The sequence below is a fragment of the Pseudonaja textilis genome, chromosome 2 (assembly GCF_049901715.1).
Source record: "Pseudonaja textilis isolate UNSWEBS1 chromosome 2, rPseTex1.2, whole genome shotgun sequence".
NCBI lineage: Eukaryota > Metazoa > Chordata > Lepidosauria > Squamata > Elapidae > Pseudonaja > Pseudonaja textilis.
The window spans coordinates 229,758,171-229,773,562 of NC_141991.1; the positions used below are offsets into that span (position 1 = coordinate 229,758,171).

Consider the following 15,392-nt stretch of genomic DNA (forward strand, 5'->3'; position numbering starts at 1 on the left):
CAACTTTATAATGATGGGAAAACTGCAAATACTTTTTTTTTTTTTAACAATCACTTAGATTGTCTTCAGTCTTTATACTAATACACAGTAAAAAAAAAAAAAGTCAGAATTACTTTGGCTATTCATATTGGAAACTAACGGAACCTTCACTGATATGGTTGAACACCTTTTCCCTTCCTTTCAGAATGTCTTTAAACAATAGCTAGGAAAGATGACAATAATCCAGTTGATGTGATGGCTTGTTTAGCTGGTGTGCAAGACTCAGTCATAGATTTGTATGCAAGTACTGCATTTTCTCTCCTTTGTTTTTCAAGGGGCATGGCCATACCCGAGGGGGGTTCTGACTAATGCAATTTGAATTTTCACACACTTCTTCCCAGGTTGCATGCCAATCAGTCATTCTGGAAACCTTTGGAGATAATTTGCTTTTGCGTAGACCAAGTAGAGGAAACCTCTCACCCTTATGAACCAGTTTTATGTATACTGGGAATTAAATGCTTCCACAATGTGTACCTAGTTGGGGAAGAGGGCTTTCAGATGTTCAGATAAATGTAAATATTGGCATTAATATACAGTGCTGGGATATAAGAACAAGAGTGACATATTCATGATATTGAGATGAGCATTGCTAAGAACTGGAAAAAAAGGAGCAGCAGCAGCTAGTAACTTATAGATAAAAACAGATTGTGGAGAAAAGTGTTAGCATTAGGGACAGGGACAAAAGGAGAGATCTTGGAAGCATTTTTAATAATAAAAAAAAAGGACTACAATCAGCATATTACTCAAAGAAGATCATTTCTATAATGAGTAGATGATTTTTTTTCCAGCAGTAAAGGCAATCAGAGATTTGTACCAAAAATTCAACCTAGGAGCCACTTCAGTTTTAGCAAAAGAAGAAAGATAATAGAAACAATCTGATAATATGCAAATCATTTACATGCAGGCAAGGAAGATGATCTAATGAGTCACCCCACAAAGGTCAAATCTGAGAACCACAATAATTCTGCACTGCGTAGAAAGGAGGGAAACAGCTTCCACTCCCAGTGCCAGGAACAAGGCTGCAGTTATACTGTCTATTCTATATGCTAAATTCACAACATCTCAGCATACAAAGCAGAAGGGTCAGACTAGCATTGCATCTGGGACACTACATTTTCTCGTATTTATGGTTTTCAGATAAATCAGACTGAACAATGGCACCTTTTAATTTTCCTATAACGCAGGTTCTGTGCACTAATTCTTCTCAAGTCAAGTCGTGATTAATATTGCCTGCTGGCCAAGAAGAAAAATTTTCTTCACGAGAAGGTTTGCCAGCTAAGGAAAATGTTTGAACGGCTGTGGTTTGTTTGCATTTCCCAAGGACACTTGAGAAAACAAAACTATATCAGTGCATGTTCGGTTTAATATGCAGCAGAAGCAGCAGCAAAACTGCTTTCCTGCAGCTGCTATACAAAGAATGCCCTATTTTTGTCTCTCTCTCTCTAATCAAAATTGCAGAAGAAAAATGTATTGGATTAGCTGGTCCTAATTTTAACTGACAAGCTTTATGCATTCATCATAGATTCTGTCTGCAATAGATTCATAGACAGAATCACAGATTCTGTCTTTTATGATCGTATCAGGTTTTGATGGAGTTTCTCACTCTTATTAACCTCTTTGGTGCTATAAGAGCTGTAGAGAAAGAGCAGAAGGTTTCTGGACCAACAGCATTTTTGCACACTGACTCCTATGTTGCTCCATTACTTCAGTGCGAATAATACTGGTCCCTTTTACAGATCTCAAGACTTGGACTCCTGGGAGCTGATTACAGAGAGAGATTAAAAAGGCTGTCTTTCATACTCATGTTCAGAAGTGATGGATGACATCTGCAAGGCTCTGCCAGTACACATCGAAGAGAAAAATATCCCCAATTAGGCTGTTTTTTTGCCAACTGTGTCTCAGTTATCAATTTTAAAAGTTTATTGTTATGTCCTGAGGACTCAAGGAGTTCTCACTCAGGTCCACTCACTTTGTGTGGGCGTTATTCCCCCATTCCCATTGGTCGGTTCTCCCCAGCAGCCAGCTATAAAAGCAGGCTGCGGGGTCCAACTGGCTGCTGATTGCTGCGAGCCAGTTCCAGGCTTGGCAAGCACGGTCAGCCCTTTATTTGTAAATAAAGTTCTGTTGCACTCATGCTCTGGTTCAGCCTCTCATTGCTCAAACTTAACACTGGCGACGAGGATGGGATGGCTACCAGAAGCACCTTGCAACCGCTGAGTCACTAGCCACCGATCTACAGCCCAGAGAGAGCGATCGGCTGGCGACAAGGGAAACGCTGATCCGCAGCCAGAGAGAGCGGTCAGCTAGCGAAGCGAGCGATCAAAAAGAGCAAACGCAGATCCGCAGCCAGAGAAAGCGGTCTGAGTCAAATAGTTAGAAGCGTCTGTAGCCGCTTGTTAGCCTCGCTACGGGGAAAGTGAAGCGCTGCGAGCCGCAGCCGCTCTGCATTTGGCGCGAAATTCAAACGGGTGTCATTTGAATTTCGAGCCAGTAGGAATCACAGCACAGCGCTGTAGAGAGTCACTAACACCCACTTTTCTGGCGCGAATCAAGACACCTCCAACGGCTAGCAGCCAACGTGGTAACCAGAGAGAGAGAAAGAGAGGGTAGCAAAACCTCTCCAGAGCTGATATCACTAGTAACTCACGGCGTTCGTAGTCCCAGAGAGATTTTTCCGCAGGTAGCCCAGCCGTTCCAGCACCATGAGTTCCAATCCAGTATTCCCGGCGTTTAAACCAGACGAAGAGAAGTGGGAATCGTATAAGAACCGTTTCAATCATTACATCGATGCGGTCGGCCTGTCGGATGCGGGAGAGCATCGGAAAAAATCCTATTTCTAATCTACTGCGGAGCCACCGCTTCTGATACCGCTGCAGCACTCGTGGCGCCGAGAGAATTAAAAAACGTTCCGTGGTCCGAGTTGCTTGAGATCCTCACAAACCACTACGCTCCCAGGCCTTCACAAATCGCCAGGAGGTTCACGTTCCGAATGAGGAAGCAATCAAGTAAGGAGACCATCAACCAATATATGGCCGCCCTCAGAACAGCAGCCCTGCACTGCGGGTTTGGAACATACCTGGAGGACATGCTCCTCGATCAATTGGTTTGTGGGGTCAAGGATCTCAACCTACAGAGGCGACTGCTAGCTAAAAAGACCTCAACCTCGCGCAAGCGGTAGAGGAGGCCCTAGCAGCCGAGCTAGCAACGAACTCAGCCACCGAAATTCAGGGCCCAAGCGCCAAGCTAGCAGCGTTCCCAGTCCATTCCGAAGAGGTGGAAGCGGAGGAAGGTCACAACGATGAGAACGATGTCCATCGCCTCACCAATGACAGACGGTCGCAGGTAGGGGCCAAACAAGAATACACCGGTCCACCCAAGCACATCACCCTGTGCCTAGCCTGTGGGGGATCACATCAAAGGGCCACCTGCAAGTTTAAAGGAGCCGTTTGCAACAACTGCCATAAGAGGGGGCACATTGCGAGAGTCTGCCAAGCCCCCAAAGCGCTGCACAAAGACCCCGTCCTCGCACTCGGGACCACAGAGGCAAGTATTAAACTGTCGCACGCACCGCCTTGCCAGGCGTACTTGCCACTCTGTTAGTAAAATTTCTCTCTCCGTTTCCTAGAAGGTAAACCGTGCCACATGGAGGTTGACACAGGGTCAGCGCTCTCAATAATCTCGTGGAACACCCTCAAGAGACTCCACCCCAGCCTATCTACTACCCGGCTTCAGAGATGCCAGTTCGGTCTGAAGGACTACCAGGGGAAGGCCATTCCCATGATCGGCAGAGGCAAGTTCTTTGTCAGTTTTAGAGCTTTTAAAGGCCACCTACCTCTAGTGGTAGTTAACGGCAATCTACCCACCTTATTGGGGCTCGATTGGTTCCCACCTCGGCCTAGGGTTAACAGGAGTCCATGCTGTCTCAACCTCAGACACTGACTCCTTATTCGCTGACTACGCAGATGTGTTCAGCGAGGAGCTGGGGTGTTATAATGGAACCCCATCTCGTTCACCGTTGACCCCAGGCAGTCCCAATCAGATTAAAATCACGTAGAGTTCCATTTGCTATTCGACCAAAACTAGACGCTGAATTGGATAAACTACTAAAACAAGGGGTCATTGAGCCAACAGATTTCGCCAAGTGGGAGACGCCCATTGTCACACCCCTCAAAAAGATGGTAGCCTGAGAATTTGCTCGGACTACAAGACAACAATCAATAAATATTTACAAGTTAGCGCCTACCCGTGCCCGTCATTCAGCACTTATTGCACACATTCGAACCGGGCAGTATTTTTGCTAAATTGGACATGTCTCAAGCATATCAACAGTTCCCTGTTGATAACCAAACAGCGGAACTTCAGACCATCGTCACTCACAGGGGTGCCTTCCGATGCAAGCGTCTCCAATTTGGCGTAAGTGTTGCCCGGGTATTTTTCAATCCCTCATGGAGCGGATTTTACAGGGCCTCCCTGGTGTAGTACCCTACTTGACGACATCTTGGTCTCGGCCAGGGACAGACCCCAACTCTTCCAGAGAGTGCGAGCAGTGTTAGAGAGGTTCAGACAGCATGGCCTCAAGTTAAAAAAAAGAAAAATGCGCCATTGCCACTAGACAGGTGGACTTTCTGGGTTATAAAATTGACGCCTCTGGCATTCACCCCTGGAGTCCAAGGTCAGGGCGATCCACGAAGCTCCACACCGACCTCCAAAACGGAGCTACAAGCTTTCTTGGGACTCCTAAACTTTTATGCATCCTTTTGCCCCATAAAGCCTCAGTAGCCGAACCCTACACAGATTACTAGACAAAAAGTCACCGTGGCACTGGGGGCACAAAGAAGACCAGGCGTTTAACGCCGTCAAATCACTACTTACGCCAGAGGCAGTGCTCATCCAATTCACCCCAACCTTCCTTTAGTACTGGCAGCAGACGCATCCCCTTTTGGAATTGGGGCGGTCCTTAGTCACAGACTCCCCAATGGCGCCGAGGCCCCATCGCCTTTTTCTCCAGGACGCTCTCGGCCATGGAGCGAAATTACAGCCAAATAGACAAGGAAGCCCTAGCAGCTGTTGCAGCCGTGAAAAAGTTTCACGAATTCCTTTTGGCCACTTCTTGAACTGGTCACCGACCATAAGCCCCTCCTGGGCCTACTGGCCGGCGACAAACAGACACCTCAAGTCCTCTCCCTCGGATGACAAGGTGGACACTTTTCCTAGCGGCCTACTCATACAAACTTATCCACCGCCGGCAAAACTCTATCCCACGCTGACGCGCTCAGTCGCTGCCCCTTACCCGCTCCGGCTGAAGACCCAGCTCCTGTCAATGCCATTTTTGAAATCACCCAGTTGGACCTGCCCATCACCGCCCTTGACATCGCCGCCAAAACCAAGGCAGACCAAACGCCGCCCAGGTGCTCGACTGGGTGAGGAGGGGGTGGCGGAGGCAATGTTGATAACAAATTCGCACCCTTTAAGACTGCATGCAGGAGCTGTCCAGTTTGCAGGGTTGTCTACTGTGGGGCACTCGAGTGGTCATCCCGACCTCGCTGCGCACTCCGAGTCCTGGAAGCGTTGCACGAGGACACCCGGCATTGTGAGAATGAAGGCGTTGGCACGCAGCTACGTGTGGTGGCCGGGTCTAGACGAGGACATTGTCAATTGGGTAAGTTCCTGCAGCATTTGCCAGGAATCCGTCCTGCTCCCCCATCGCCACCCCTACCAGATGGGAGCGCCAGCGCCTTGGTCTAGAATCCATATCGATCTGGCCGGTCCCGTGCATGGAAAGATGTTCTAGTGGTCGTGGACGCTTATTCCAAGTGGATAGCGTGGCGCAGCTATCCACGACCACCACACTAGCAATCACCAACGTGTTAACGCGCCTGTTAGCGTTACCCATGGACTACCCGACTCCTTGGTCTCCGATAATGGCCCACAGTTCGCATCAGTAGAATTCAGCCGTTTTGCAGCCAACCTAGGCATTCGCCACATTTTCACAGCCCCATTTCACCCTGCGAGTAATGGGTTGGCTGAAAGGGCCGTCAGGACCACCAAAGAGGCCCTCGCTAGGTTTGGCAGAGATAACTGGCACCACAAACTCTCACGGTTCCTGATGAGCCAGCACTCAACCCCTGTGCAGTCACCAATAAGTCCCCAGCGGAACTTCTGATGGGCGGCGCCTGAGGACTGTATTAGATAGACTGCACCCACAATACTGCCCTGACTCTCCCTCGCTTCCACTTCGGGGGTTAGACATTTTATGTTACAGGAGCCGATATTCGCAAGGAATTTCGCTGGGGACCCACTGTGGATTCCGGGCGAGGTCATCGCCGTCACCGGGCCGAGATCATATAGAGTCAGGCTGGAGGATGGTCGCGTCTGGAGGAGACACATAGACCAACTCAGAAGGCGCCTCAGCAACCTCGCAAACAAGAATCCAGAGTCTCCAGTCGAAGGGGAACCGTCCCATCCGCCACCCAGCCACACCGCACCCAGTGACCAGTCTGCGCCAGCGTCGTTCCGGTCAGCCCAAACTCGGACAACAGCGCCCAGAGAGTTGACCAACCGGATCCAACCCACGAGAGTTTGACTCCAGAAACCAACCCGGTGGTTTCGAGGATGCCAGTCCAGAGAGAGTGTTGGCGACACTATGCCAGCTCAACCGTCACAGACTGATACCGAACAGTCAGACAATGTTCCCGAGTTGCGCCGCTCTGGGCGCCAACACAAACCCCCATCTACCTCAAGGACTATGCGTGTTCGCATCTGGGGGAAGGGGTGTTATGTCCTGAGGACTCAAGGAGTTCTCACTCAGGTCCACTCACTTTGTGTGGGCGTTATTCCCCCATTCCCATTGGTCGGTTCTCCCCAGCAGCCAGCTATAAAAGCAGGCTGCGGGGTCCAACTGGCTGCTGATTGCTGCGAGCCAGTTCCAGGCTTGGCAAGCACGGTCAGCCCTTTATTTGTAAATAAAGTTCTGTTGCACTCATGCTCTGGTTCAGCCTCTCATTGCTCAAACTTAACATTTATCTTATGCTTTGCACTGTGCTACACATGCAATAACAGGATTTAAATGCATTACTTGGATAAGAATTGGCAAGTATAAAACAGATGAATCAGTTCCGCCTCTTCCTAGTTCACTTTTGGCAAGGCCAAGATTTTAAGACCAGAGGTTGCTCTCTGCACCACTTCATGTATTTGTTTCTTATATGTTCATTGTGTATAGAGCAGGGGTCCCCAACCTGTGTGCTATGGGCCATGGGCTAATCACTGCTGGGCCATGTGAGTGGCTGGCGGGTGCATGCGCCTATGTGCATGCACATATCCCTACTCACATGAGTGACGTATTGGGGCTTGTGGTCCCACTTGCATGAGCTTCATCATGGGTGCTCATAGCCCCACTTGTGCAAGCCTCATGGCAGGTGCTCACGCCCCCACTCATTTGAACCTCATTACAGGCATTCACGGCCCTACTCATGTAAGTCTTGTTGTGGGCACTTGTGGTCCACTTGCCCCTTCCCACAAAATCATCCCCTCTTTTCAGCCTCCCACTGCTCCGGGTTGTCAACCCAGAAAGGTTGGGGAACTCTGATATAGTGAATAAAAGTGATAGAATCAGTCAACCAGTCCCTCCAGGACTATACAGATAATGCTCAACTTATGACCGTAATTGGGAATAGAATTTCCTTTATTAAACAAGGTGGTTGTTAAACAAGCCATGCCCAATTTTTTTAACCTTTTTGCCATGGATGTTAAGTGAATCATTGCAGTTTTTAAGTGAATTGCAAAGTTGTTAAGTGAATCAGGTTTCCCCCATGGCTTGTTGGAAGCTGACTGGAAGGATTGCAAATGGTGATACAAATCACATGACTAGGCATGAGGACCAGTTATAAGTCACTTTTTCCAATGCTGCTGTAACTTTGAACTGTTGCTAAATGAGTGGTTGTAAATTGAGGACTACCTATCATTTCTGAATGGTCTGAAAGTAGTACACATATTTGAGAGGCACGGTGGGGGGAGCACTTCCTCCCAACAGGTGGAATCATGTAAGAAGTGATTAAAGTAAAATGGTCAGAATCATTAAAACTCAATTTTGACCAATAATTAAATAGACATACAAACCTCAAACACAAATTCCCAGAACATGCACTCATCATGCCCATATATCTAAAGCCCCAAGGATTACATGCAACTATCAGCCCTAAGCCATGACACTTGAAAGAAGCCGCAGGAAGCATCATTTTCATTGCCAAATAGCACCCTATGCCAAATAAAGTCCTATGGACTTTATTCGTATACTTTTTATTTAGATCATGTGATTGCTCATAAAATAGAATGCCAGAAGTAGAAATACTTGTTGAAGCCATTGCGTCCAACCTCTTTCTCTATACACAAATCTAAATGTTGCCCCTGTTTGTACTATCCATAGAAGGAGACTCTGGATTACTGAACTATTCTTACTATCAAACCAGAATCTGCCTTCATGTAATTTAAACCCTTATTCTACATTCTGAATTTTAGAATAATAAAGAACAATTTTCAACTTTTTTCCGCATCTCTTCGGTTACTTGAAAAGTCCTCAGTCCATGTCTTTTCCCAAGACCAAACATAATAATTTCAGCTTGGAATCAACTCGCAATTTCACAATGTTTCAGATGCATCCATGTCTGGATCGCACACAAGCAAATCTATATGTCCTTTAGAAGCAAAAATCATCATTTAAAAATGAAATGACCAAAAATATTAAAATGATATGGAGTATTTTTGTGTAAGCCACATTTAAAACAAAACAAAAAACAAAAAAAACCCACAACCTAATCTATAATTCCAAAGAGATTGTATATGCCACAAGTAATTACATGTAGCCCGAGGGCCAAATATTATGCAATCTGATTTTAGTTGCATGATTAATCAAAGCTACTAATCTAAATATTATTCCTATACTCCTTTGATCCACGCTTCTGTTCTAGAGTGAAAAAAATAGGATTCAATTTTCCCACCAGTTTATTTTTTTAAAAAAAATTTTTTTTAACAATGCTGTATTTGAAACTGAGCAGTAAATAATTTTTAGGAATGGTGATATGTCTGAGTACTTAGAATGGCATATAGCATAAATGAAAAGAAAAAAATATTATATTGAATTGGCAAATCAGAGCAGTATCAAAAACAAACCAAAAAAATTGCAAAAAAGCAAGGGTTCAGCCAAATGAAGACCAAGAACATAAGTCACAGTAAGCCACCTGAGCCAAGAAGCACACTGAAATAAAGTAGGATCAACCTGTTTCCAGAGTCCCAGAAAACTGGAGGCTTTATCTGGGACATTAGTGTATGGAACTCCAACCAATAGAGCTAGGCAAAGCATTTGAAAGTTGTTGCCTCCTTCTGAATTGTTCTCTTCCTTTGAAGAGGTTGGGTGATGAGAAATAATTCTGGGTGATTGCAAAGTTAAAGCAGAATTAGGGGACAAAATTAATATACAGCATGTTCTTAGAAGACTGGGCAAGTGCCTACAGTAACTACTAGGCTGGGTTGGATGGGTTTAGAAAAATAAAATATATGGAAGTTCTGTGATTAAAGGCATTATACCTTTTAGTATTAAATATTAGGGATAAACTGGGAGTCAGAATCTTATAGATCTTAGGAATTTAGAATAAAGACACCTGGTCTTTAGAAAATATGTAAGACTAGATTACTCTGGACATATTGAGGTGGACGGTAAGTGTCCTCCAAAACAGTCATTTACCTTTGGAATTATGAAGAATTTCACTGTCTTTTTCATTGTAGGAAACTCCAGCTTGGCAATATAAGCAATCATTTCTCTAATATCCAATCTCATTTCCACTCTATTTTGTATGCTTAGCAGCCAACCTACTTCATAGGATAGGGACGCATCAGTTATAGCCATGCTTAACAAATCTGAAAGCAAAGGCTGAAGAACGTATGTGAAGAATACCACAATAATTGACATCAATATTCTGGACACCTTTCACCCATTTGTGTCCTGTTTTCTAAATAGCACGTGATATGGCTATATCTGCAACTATTTTTGCACAAAATATTTTGCTAGTGCAATAGCAAGTCCTTCCTGGCTTTCTTCTTGTGTATAAATACTCTTGCAAACTCTGTTGGCTTGAAGTTCCTGTCTGAGAAGTCAGTAATGTATTACATTACTATACAGCCCTGTAAAAGTTCCCGACAAGCATTTAAACTTAGCTGGTCTGCCAGCTGTGTCATCACAACATCAAGAGAGGAATGTCAAAGGCCTGTGCGAGTTTGGGGCTCACAAAGAAATAATTCAATAACGGCGATATTGGCAGCGCATGCCAAATGGTAAAATCTAATGTAGCATACAGTTTCATTACGGCACAACAAAATTAATCTGCCCCTTCCCACCAGGAGGTTTTAGCAGAAGCAATCAGGAAGGAGATGCAAGCAAAAAGCAGCAAGTCATTAATGAAATGAAGACATGCAAAAATAATTAGGCTTATAACAATAGATTAGAGGACAATATTAACCCTTTTACAGTACCTCCATTACATGCAGCTGAAGCTTTGGGAAGTCTCTTAGGCTGTGATGGAACTTGGCATGATTTTTTTACACTGTGTACTCCATACATTTATCTTCCCCACCAAAGCAACTGCTATCATTATTGTTTTCCTTTTGTTGTAAATTAATGAAGTTACCATAGGATGTACAAATGAAAGAGTTAATTCAAAAAGAACAAGGAAAAATAGACTGCTGCTCTAAACTGTAAGCAGTAGTTTATGCAATTAATAATATTGGAAGTAAGGGACTCATCTAATTCAAAGAAAAAATAGACTTTCTTCTGTCTAAAGCTATAGACAAAAGGAGCAATTTCCTTTTAAAATATAAGCTGTGTCTTGTGTATATATATCTCCTGCTCCCTGTTGCATCAGCTAATTTAGGCTGTAAAATGAAATTTCAGGAAGACTGTTGGGAGTTACAGACCCTCTAAACTAAAGATGCATTAACATTTATTCTATTCGTTTTTTAAATAAAGTCATAAAAAATACTCAAATCTCCCTCTCAATGGGCTGAAAAGAATTTTAGATAATAAAAATCTGAACACAGGAGGAAGCAAAAGCTTTCCAAAGTGGGGCTTGAGTTCTGAACTTCTGAAAATCTGGGTTAGTATTTGCATTTAACCAGGTTTGTGGTGCTGAATTCAGATATTCTTCTCTTTGGATGATCTTTTTCAGCTTTAACTGCTACTAGCAGGTTAGTAAAACTGTCCTCTCCACACTAGGAAAATCTGAACCAGCTAGAAATTGACCTGTGCCATGAGTGAGAATTTTATTTAGCTTGGTTAGGAACATTTGCAAAGTCCATAAATAATATGAAAACCATTTAATTCCAAAACAAATCAAGGGGGAAAATAGAAGTGACAGGTTCTGCCATCATTTCTGTATGCCTGCCCAGGACTGTTGTCACAAGTGGGCAGGGCAGCCCTCAATAAGAAGGAAACAGGCTGTTAGTTGAAGGACATAGTCAGGTCCAGGCCAAAAACCCAGTTTAAAGAAGGAACCCAGATCAAGATCCAAAGAAATGTTTCTAAGGCTAAGGCTATGAATTCCATAGTTTCATAGTGGCATGCCTTAGAAAGATCCTTAGATGATCAGGAGGTGATATGTATGCAGGTGGTACATATGCAGATAAACCAATCAGCTCATAGCTAACAAAACCAGATATGGCTGGAACAAACAGTGCTAACAAAAAGCAATCTATGGACAGTGAGGAACTGCTAGAACTTCTTGCTCTCCTCTTGATCCTAGAGAACATTTTAAAATCAATGCACCCACTTTGATGTAACCTGTAACCCTGTTCATTCCCCCCCCCCCACACACACACAAAACAATTATGCATCCATTGTCTATTTCAGAATTTTTCAAACCTTGTTTCATGGAACCCTAGAGGTTTTCAATAACTTGATGAGGTTCTGTGGGAAGGGAAGGGAAGTGGACAGGATGGGAGAAGATGGGAGGAAAGAAGGAAGAAAGGCTGTTGGTTTGACCTCTGAGCTTGGCAATTTGGTTGCAAACATTTCATCACCATTCAAGGAGACATCATCAATGTGTTTTGTGTTGTGGAGATGGAAGGAAGGAAGGAAGGAAGGAAGGAAGGAAGGAAGGAAGGAAGGAAGGAAGGAAGGAAGGAAGGAAGGAAGGAAAGAAGGAATTCACTTGAACATAAACAATTGATCAGAACTTCCAAGATTTTGAAAAAGTTTCAAGATCTGAAAAGAAGTTTGTAAACCAAGAATCCAGCTATTCCTGACTTAGTATCTTTCAGGAAATTTGGAAATTCAGTTCACAGAATACCAGTTGACATATGATTGAGATATATTTGTATTTATTGTTTTTAAAATAGTGGGGAAAAAAAGAATACAATATAAAGATAAAAATACATTACTGAAGACAAAAGGCATAAGTGCATTTTTTAGAAAAATGAAATACAACAGAAAAATGTAGAATATATATTTTACCATTCTATATACAACTGGGCAACTGGGTTTTCTTGGTTTTTTTCCTTGGAAAACATTTCACTTCTCATCCAAGAAGCTTCTTCAAACTGAAGAACTATTAAAACTGATGAAGCTTCTTGGATGAGAAAATAAAAGGTAAAGGTTTCCCTGTCCAGTCATGTCCAACTTTAGGACCCTGATATCATAAGAATTTGCAGCATTTAGCCAACTCAGGCTGATCTTGAGATTAGATTAGACTTGGTGAACACCAGAAGTGTTCCGTATTTACCAAAAGTGCTGAAACGGGCCCGTTTTTCAGCCTCCCGAGGCTACAGAGGCTTCCCTTGAGCCTCCAGGAGGGCGAAAATGGCCTCAAACAGGCTGAAAATCAGCTGGGAGGTGTGCGCATGCGCAGAGCAAGTAAGTTTGACTGGGGCTCGGATGCCCGCACAAATGGCTTTGTGTGCCACCTGTGGCACGCATGCCATAGGTTCACTATCACGGGACTAATTCATAGATGGACTCTCCTGAGAGATCATTTGCACTGTAACTCAGTCACAATTAGTACAATCGCACTATCACAAGCAGGAAAAAAAAGTCTCTTCAATTAAGGCAATTTAGCATGTTGATATCTGAAACATAAACTATCGTGAATTCAAATTATAATAATCTTCACTTCCCTCTTGTTATTTTAATGTTTTTATAGTACCCTACAGTACACCTTTTTTTTCCCAGAGTACACTATGCAACAACTTGAGATTGCTGCCCTGTGGAATTTATGGTGTCAATTTAGGATCTTTTCATAGGCAGAATTCGTAACAATACAGGATCAACACTATATTTGTGGAGTATCTTGCGATGCTGGAACTCTGTAGCAGCTCTTCTGCAACTGAGCTGATTAATTTCCAGCTCAACTGAAGTTCAGGAGGAAAAGCCGAGCAGATAGTTGTGCAGTTTTCATTGGCAAGAATTCTTGCTCTGTCTTTGTTTCTGAGCCCTTCTCCTCTGCTAAAGTGAAAGCAGTATGGTGCCTTTTTAAATTAAGTGACAACAAAGCAATGATAAGAAATGGGCTAGGACACCAGCTGCATCAGTCACTGCTCGATTTGTGAGAAATGCAGAGAAGTCTGAATATGGCAACAGTGTGGAGAGTTGCAGGAAATGCAAAAAAAAATGTATATCAAGAGTTTGGAAACGGCTGGAAGTGTGGAAGTGTCTTTTCATAGATGTTGGAGAAAATAAATGGGAGAAAACCATAGAACAAAGGTAGAGAGGAGCAAATGTAATGACATAAATTGACCTCAGTTTCTATCTTAAACAATACAGTCTGCTTTGACCATGGGCAACAGTTCTCAGTCTTTTTTCCTGTTGCTGATTCTGTCTGGATGAATCAACTATTGAAGCTGAGATTTTTTTTTCCTGCAATGAGAAGAGCAGGAATATGCTCTAATATTTGCCCACAAATGGAGGAATGGTTATGAAGATGATGGAACTTGCAGAGTTAGCTAAATTAATTTGTTTAATTAGAGAAAAAAATAGGGTGTTTAAGGTTGGTTGGAAACCCTTTGTAGACTATTTACATAAAATGGAAGAAAATATCTTTATGGTTTGTGATTTTGATGATTAGAAAAAACTGTAAACTGTATATCTCCTTCTCTCCTTTGGCAGAAATAACAGAAAATGGCTGTATAGGAGGGCAGAGTGGCGTCGTGATGATACGGCATGCGATCTTGAAGGTCTGAGATCGCTGCTGATATCTTTGCTCCTGGACGGTCCTATCGGATCTAAACCGTCCCGAAGAGGTGGTGAGAGTGAAGGGCGCATCTTGTTGATCCCAGGGATACCGCAAAGTCCCTGGTAGATCCAGGAGAAGCTCTTCTTGCCAGTGGCGAAGAGGCAGCCATTAAAGCTGCTGAAGTTGGGACAGCTCCGAAACAGAAGAGAGCAGAAAGAGAGAGTGTGCCAGTTTGGTGAGAACTTTTTCTTTATTCTAAGATCTGAAAGGACACCCTAAGGAAAAGAAAGAATCTGTAAAAGTTTTGACAGAAGTGATTAAGCGGTGATTTTAAACAGGAATGTCAAAGTAATTTTTTTTTCTCATTGCTGGATTTTCTATATATGATCTTGTATATTGAAACTGGACTGGTTTTTCCATTTATATCTAGTTTTTCTTCTCCTTTTTGATTTTGTAATATTTTAGGCTAGAGGCTCCCTTTAGTTATTTCATTTTTAAAAAATATCTTTTTCTTTTTTTATTAATTCTTATTATATTCTGCCCAGAAAAGGAGGGGGGAAAGTGAGAGCAAAGAAACTTTGTAACACTGCCATCTAGAGGCTTGAAAATATTCTATTTCCCTGTGACCAGACAAAGCTGAGAAAGAAAGAACTGAGACTCTTTTTCAAGGATATTGCTATTTGATAAGATAGAGGGAAGAGCATGGGAGAGTATTATTGCAGGTGTTCTTCTGGGTTTCTATCAACAGCTGGAGTCTGGTGTTGAAATGTAGTGGGGGTGGGAAAGGTGATAAGCTTTTGGAGAAGAGAGTTATAATAAGAGCCTTGGATAATTAAACAAAGTGCAGTGTGCCCTTTTTACTTTTCCTAAGTTGTGCTTTCCCTCCTCACCAGCTTTATTGTATTTTTTTTTATCTTTTTTTTTTTTTTTGGTAATAACTATTTGGGTTTTTGCCTTTGTTGGAGCTTGTCTTTGTTTTTCTTTCTTTTCTTGGGGGCGGAAGTCCAATTTCTACGTTTGCTTTTTATTTTAAAGGGAAAAACTTAAAAGCCTTTTTTTTCCTTTCCTGGTATTTTTGTTTTTTCATCTACCTTTCTGGTTTATTCTTATGCACTTTTTTCTATTTGAGACCTTTCAATTGGA

The 15,392-nt window shown here is 43.1% G+C and overlaps 1 long non-coding RNA gene across 1 annotated transcript in view; it reads left to right on the forward strand.

The window, feature by feature from the left end:
* The window catches only part of LOC148127406 (uncharacterized), a 679,100-nt gene extending 664,075 nt beyond the window's left edge, over positions 1-15,025 (forward strand). Inside the window, exon 2 of the long non-coding RNA XR_015741514.1 lies at positions 14,849-15,025. This is a non-coding gene — a long non-coding RNA (uncharacterized LOC148127406). The remainder of the gene's footprint in view (positions 1-14,848) is intronic.
* The last annotated feature ends 367 nt before the right edge of the window (positions 15,026-15,392 follow it).